General features: G+C 44.1%; 1 protein-coding gene and 1 pseudogene across 4 annotated transcripts in view; both read left to right on the top strand.

Moving 5' to 3' along the window:
- The first annotated feature begins 706 nt into the window (after positions 1-706).
- The window catches only part of stat1-2 (signal transducer/activator of transcription), a 30,346-nt gene continuing 24,718 nt past the window's right edge, over positions 707-6,334 (top strand). For 2 of the 4 annotated variants that reach the window (XM_090239497.1, XM_021608237.3), the window contains exon 1: positions 712-1,236. The gene's annotated coding sequence lies outside the window, so the exon portion shown is untranslated. Of the gene's footprint in view, positions 1,237-6,334 lie in introns of all 4 variants that reach the window. The other 2 variants (XM_090239498.1, XM_090239496.1) reach the window with 2 other exon arrangements.
- Positions 6,250-6,334, top strand: part of LOC149982336 (28S ribosomal RNA) — a 3,888-nt pseudogene continuing 3,803 nt past the window's right edge.

The raw sequence follows: 6,334 nt of genomic DNA, 5'->3' as shown, positions 1-6,334 counted from the left end.
TCTAAAATGTGCAGTTTTGTCACCCAACACAATGCCATAGATTTCTCAAGTTTTGAGGGATTGTGCAATTGGCATGCTGACTAAAGGAAGAGCTGTTGCCAGAGAATTGGATGTTAATGTCTCTATCACAAGCCACCTCCAATGTCGTTTTAGAGAATTTGGCAGTACATCCAACTGGCCTCACAACCGCAGACCATGTGTAACCATGCCAGCCCAGGACCTCCACATCCGGCTTCTTCACCTGCCGAATTGTCTGAGGAGGGGTTTCTGTCATTAATAAATCCCTTTTGTGTGGAAAAACTCATTCTGATTGGCTGGGCCTGGCACCCTAGTAAGTGGACGGCTCCCTGTCCTACCCATGGCTGTGCCCCTGCCCAATCATGTGAAATCCATAGATTAGGGACTGATTTATTTATTTAAATTGACAGATTTCGTTCTATGAACTGTAACTCAGTAAAATCTTTGAAAAGGTTGCATTTATATTTTGTTCAGTATATATATTTCCTCCTAATATTGTACAACATGTGTTCTCGCTTCATTGAGTTGGGCTATTCTTTGAATTCAGACCAGATCGTTTTTATTGATCTCAGTTCGTCAGTGTCAAAGTAGCCACTCAGTTTATATATACATATATATAATATATAACTATGATTTATAAATCATTTTTAGCAGAGGCTCTAGCTACTTTCACTTTCCCTGAAAACACGAGGTAAACACTTGGCTGTTCTGATGGGTGTTCACCCTTCTGCTTCTGAACGGCAGCAGATAATACAGTATTTGCTTTGCTCATGTTTGGGGTAGATTTGCGACGCGACAACAAATACAAACACGTATCCTATCATTAATTACAGTTAATGAAAACTTAATTGAACCATTGTCTTATCCACGAAAATACTTCAAATGGACGGCGAAGGATATCATGGGAGGTTGACTATCTGTTGGAACAGCCCAGTCCGGATATGTCTGGAAGCAAACTGTGCGTCTTGATTGGCTATCGAAAAAGGTTCTGAGTGACCCTGATAAAATCCGAAACTCCTATTGGATAAGACATTCTTCCGCATGTGGGCGTCATCATCAGATTTACGCAACAGATAGAAGCGTAAGATTCGTTTTAAAAATCGATATATTTGGTTATGCTGTTTGATGTTGTGAATACTTTGCAGCGATCTGCAACAGCAAACCATACTTTATTCAAGTCTTTCGTTCGTGATTTGTTGTCCATAGTCAAAGTAAAAGGTAAGGCGATCTATCATTTATAACGGTGTTGATGACAGTCTCTATACCAACTCATTAGAAAGGAGAAGGAAATTGGTGTAGCCAGACCTCACTTTCTTGCCCTACCCTCACTTAATCCAGTTGACTCTCCAATAGAGATAATGTGTTTCTCCTTGCTCCCTCAGAACAACAGATCTATACGTGCTTTATTTCAGAGGGATATTGTATCCATTCCTTATGTCACAAGTTACTGGAATACATCGGTCACTAATATCCGTTGGGAAAAAGTATGGTTATTACCAAACAAATACTTGCTTGTTAACAAGGTCAAAGAGGTCTGTTTCAGAATGATCCATAAGTATAACCCTGCGAATCATTACCTGAAGAAACTCAAAAAATACATATTAACATTGATTGTACTTTTTGTGTTGAGCATCCAGAAACAGTTTCGCATTTATTTTGCCATTGTCTACATGTAAAACAATTATGGAAAGATATTCACAGTTTTATAACTGTTAATATTCTTGATGACTTTTGTTTGTTATGGGATAATGTGCTGCTCGGTTTCCTTAACCATAATAAAGATAAAGAAAAACTATTTTACCTCATCAATCTAATTGTGCTAATGGAAAATGTTCATATTCATAAATGTAAATTCACTAATAAAAAAAACACTCTTCTGTGTTTTTTTATAAGGACTGCGAGCAATACATTAACACCATTCTACATTCTTCTAATAAGAAAGCTGTTAAAACAATCAATTTGTGTCTTTCTTTTAAGGTCTTTGTATAATCTGCAATTTTTTGTACCCCCTAGCATATGGTATCATATACTTATTGTATGTATACAGACTTTTCTACATTGGTAATAAATAAAAATATTTAAAAATAATAATAATATATATATTTTAAAAAAGAGGAAATTAACTAGTTCAAAGCACTTGCAATCTGTTTGGAAACGGGGAAGGACCTTTTGTGTTGAGATGGGAAATAAGGTGGTGGTCCGAAAGCTGAAAAACGTGATCGATCCCCGTGGAGGGAAGATTGGAAGTTTTGTATATGATGGTAAAACATGCTTATGATGGCACCTTCGATTCTTGCACATTTTCGCATTACATTTTTTATTTATTTCAACAGTCTGCACAGGCAAATTTCCCGAACTGTTAAACTTGGAACCAATCACAACTCCTGTACATACCCCTCGTGATGAAGGCTGCCAATTGCCTGCTTCTATCTTCGAAGTAAACACAGCCTCTTGTGAAAACACAATCTGCTGCCTGGAACAGATATAGCTATCTCCCATTGACTGAAATAAGATAAATACACTAAATCACCAAAGTATGTCAAATCAAATCAAATCAAATTTTATTTGTCACATACACATGGTTAGCAGATGTTAATGCGAGGTGGTTGATGTCCTTGATGATCTTTATGGCCTTCCTGTGACATCGGGTGGTGTAGGTGTCCTGGAGGGCAGGTAGTTTGCCCCCGGTGATGCGTTGTGCAGACCTCACTACCCTCTGGAGAGCCTTACGGTTGAGGGCGGAGCAGTTGCCGTACCAGGCGGTGATACAGCCCGACAGGATGCTCTCGATTGTGCATCTGTAGAAGTTTGTGAGTGCTTTTGGTGACAAGCTGAATTTCTTCAGCCTCCTGAGGTTGAAGAGGCGCTGCTGCGCCTTCTTCACAATGCTGTCTGTGTGAGTGGACCAATTCAGTTTGTCTGTGATGTGTATGCCGAGGAACTTAAAACTTGCTACCCTCTCCACTACTGTTCCATCGATGTGGATAGGGGGGTGTTCCCTCTGCTGTTTCCTGAAGTCCACAATCATCTCCTTAGTTTTGTTGATGTTGAGTGTGAGGTTATTTTCCTGACACCACACTCCGAGGGCCCTCACCTCCTCCCTGTAGGCCGTCTCGTCGTTGTTGGTAATCAAGCCTACCACTGTTGTGTCGTCCGCAAACTTGATGATTGAGTTGGAGGCGTGCGTGGCCACGCAGTCGTGGGTGAACAGGGAGTACAGGAGAGGGCTCAGAACGCACCCTTGTGGGGCCCCAGTGTTGAGGATCAGCGGGGAGGAGATGTTGTTGCCTACCCTCACCACCTGGGGGCGGCCCGTCAGGAAGTCCAGTACCCAGTTGCACAGGGCGGGGTCGAGACCCAGGGAGTGTGCAGTGTGGTTGAGATTGCATCGTCTGTGGACCTATTTGGGTGGTAAGCAAATTGGAGTGGGTCTAGGGTGTCAGGTAGGGTGGAGGTGATATGGTCCTTGACTAGTCTCTCAAAGCACTTCATGATGACGGAAGTGAGTGCTACGGGGCGGTAGTCGTTTAGCTCAGTTACCTTAGCTTTCTTGGGAACAGGAACAATGGTGGCCCTCTTGAAGCATGTGGGAACAGCAGACTGGTATAGGGATTGATTGAATATGTCCGTAAACACACCGGCCAGCTGGTCTGCGCATGCTCTGAGGGCGCGGCTGGGGATGCCGTCTGGGCCTGCAGCCTTGCGAGGGTTAACACGTTTAAATGTCTTACTCACCTCGGCTGCAGTGAAGGAGAGACCGCATGTTTTCGTTGCAGGCCGTGTCAGTGGCACTGTATTGTCCTCAAAGCGGGCAAAAAAGTTATTTAGTCTGCCTGGGAGCAGGACATCCTGGTCCGTGACTGGGCTGGATTTCTTCCTGTAGTCCGTGATTGACTGTAGACCCTGCCACATGCCTCTTGTGTCTGAGCCGTTGAATTGAGATTCTACTTTGTCTCTGTACTGACGCTTAGCTTGTTTGATAGCCTTGCGGAGGGAATAGCTGCACTGTTTGTATTCGGTCATGTTACCAGACACCTTGCCCTGATTAAAAGCAGTGGTTCCCGCTTTCAGTTTCACGCGAATGCTGCCATCAATCCACGGTTTCTGGTTAGGGAATGTTTTAATCGTTGCTATGGGAACGACATCTTCAACGCACGTTCTAATGAACTCGCACACCGAATCAGCGTATTCGTCAATGTTGTTGTCTGACGCAATACGAAACATGTCCCAGTCCACGTGATGGAAGCAGTCTTGGAGTGTGGAGTCAGCTTGGTCGGACCAGCGTTGGACAGACCTCAGCGTGGGAGCCTCTTGTTTTAGTTTCTGTCTGTAGGCAGGGATCAACAAAATGGAGTCGTGGTCAGCTTTTCCGAAAGGGGGGCGGGGCAGGGCCTTATATGCGTCGCGGAAGTTAGAGTAACAATGATCCAAGGTCTTTCCACCCCTGGTTGCGCAATCGATATGCTGATAAAATTTAGGGAGTCTTGTTTTCAGATTAGCCTTGTTAAAATCCCCAGCTACAATGAATGCAGCCTCCGGATAAATGGTTTCCAGTTTGCAAAGAGTCAAATAAAGTTAATTCAGAGCCATCGATGTGTCTGCTTGGGGGGGATATATACGGCTGTGATTATAATCGAAGAGAATTCTCTTGGTAGATAATGCGGTCTACATTTGATTGTGAGGAATTCTAAATCAGGTGAACAGAAGGATTTGAGTTCCTGTATGTTTCTTTCATCACACCATGTCACGTTAGCCATAAGGCATACGCCCCCGCCCCTCTTCTTACCAGAAAGATGTTGGTTTCTGTCTGCGCGATGCGTGGAGAAACCCGTTGGCTGCACCGCCTCGGATAGCGTCTCTCCAGTGAGCCACGTTTCCGTGAAGCAAATAACGTTACAGTCTCTGATGTCCCTCTGGAATGCTACCCTTGCTCGGATTTCATCAACCTTGTTGTCAAGAGACTGGACATTGGCAAGAAGAATGCTAGGGAGTGGTGCACGGTGTGCCCGTCTCCGGAGTCTGACCAGAAGACCGCCTCGTTTTTTTGGGTCGCTGCATGGGATCCACTCCGTTGTCCTGTTTGTAAGGCAGAACACAGGATCCGCGTTGCGAAAAACATATTCTTGGTCGTACTGATGGTGAGTTGACGCTGATCTTATATTCAGTAGTTCTTCTCGACTGTATGTAATGAAACCTAAGATGACCTGGGGTACTAATGTAAGAAATAACACGTAAAAAAACTAAAAACTGCATAGTTTCCTAGGAACGCGAAGCGAGGCGGCCATCTCTGTCGGCGCCGGATGTGGATACCACTTCAAATTAGTGGTTTCGGATATTTCAGCCACACCCATTGGTGTATAAAATCTAGCACACATACATGCAATCTCCATAGACAAACAGTGGCCGTAGAATGGCCTTACTATAGTGAAGAGCTCAGTGACTTTGAACGTGGCACCGTCATAGGATCCCACCTTTTGATGTGTAGTGACATCCTTTTGATGTGTTCTAACAGGTACCGAGGTAAAGACAGATTCAGGTTGGATATCCGACTGATATTCATTCGCCTGTAGTTTTCCTTACGTAAACCAACAGCAGTTGGGGACCGTCAACATAGTGACAAATGAAAATGTTCAAATTTCAATAGCTCTTTAACAGTTACTCCTAAAACGGCCTACACATTGCACACCCTTTAGTTTGTACATTTTCATCTCATGCAATTTAAAGGAATTTTCAATGTTTCTAATTTCAATAGCTCCTTGGTCATGTGACCTACTGACTTCAAACAAGGCACAGAATGTCCACTGACTGCCCTTCTATATTGCACACCCTTTAGTTTGTCCATTTTCATCTCACACGTTTTTACATTAATTTTGTAAACTTTCAAATTTCAATAGCTTCTTGGTCATGTGACCTACTGACTTCAAACTACTTTCAGAATATCCATGGACTGGCGGAGATGGGAGCCATGAGGCATCCAGTGCGGTAACGCGACTGATCCCGGAGAATCTGGTGGGAGCCCCGCGAAGAGCTATTTTCTTTGTGAAGGGCAGTGCGCCCTGGAACGAGTTCACCACAAGAGAGGGGCCCAAGCCCTGGAAAGCGTTGCGGGTTCCAGCGGGGTTCGGTGAGCTCTCGCTGGCCCCTGAAAATCTAGGGGAGATGGTGTAAATCTCACGCCGGGCCGTACCCATATCCGCGGCAGGTCTCAAAGGTGAACAGCCTTTGGCATGTTATATCACCTTAAGGTATGTAAGGAAAGTTGGCAAGTCAGATCCGTAACTTCGGTATAAGGATTGTCTCTAAGGGCTGGGTCAGT

Source organism: Oncorhynchus mykiss, chromosome 7 (genome assembly GCF_057628025.1).
Source record: "Oncorhynchus mykiss isolate SJ-2025 chromosome 7, ASM5762802v1, whole genome shotgun sequence".
In the NCBI taxonomy this organism is placed as follows: Eukaryota; Metazoa; Chordata; class Actinopteri; order Salmoniformes; family Salmonidae; genus Oncorhynchus; species Oncorhynchus mykiss.
Note: the sequence above shows the minus strand (reverse complement) of the source record. Positions and strands in the feature narration are given on the sequence as shown.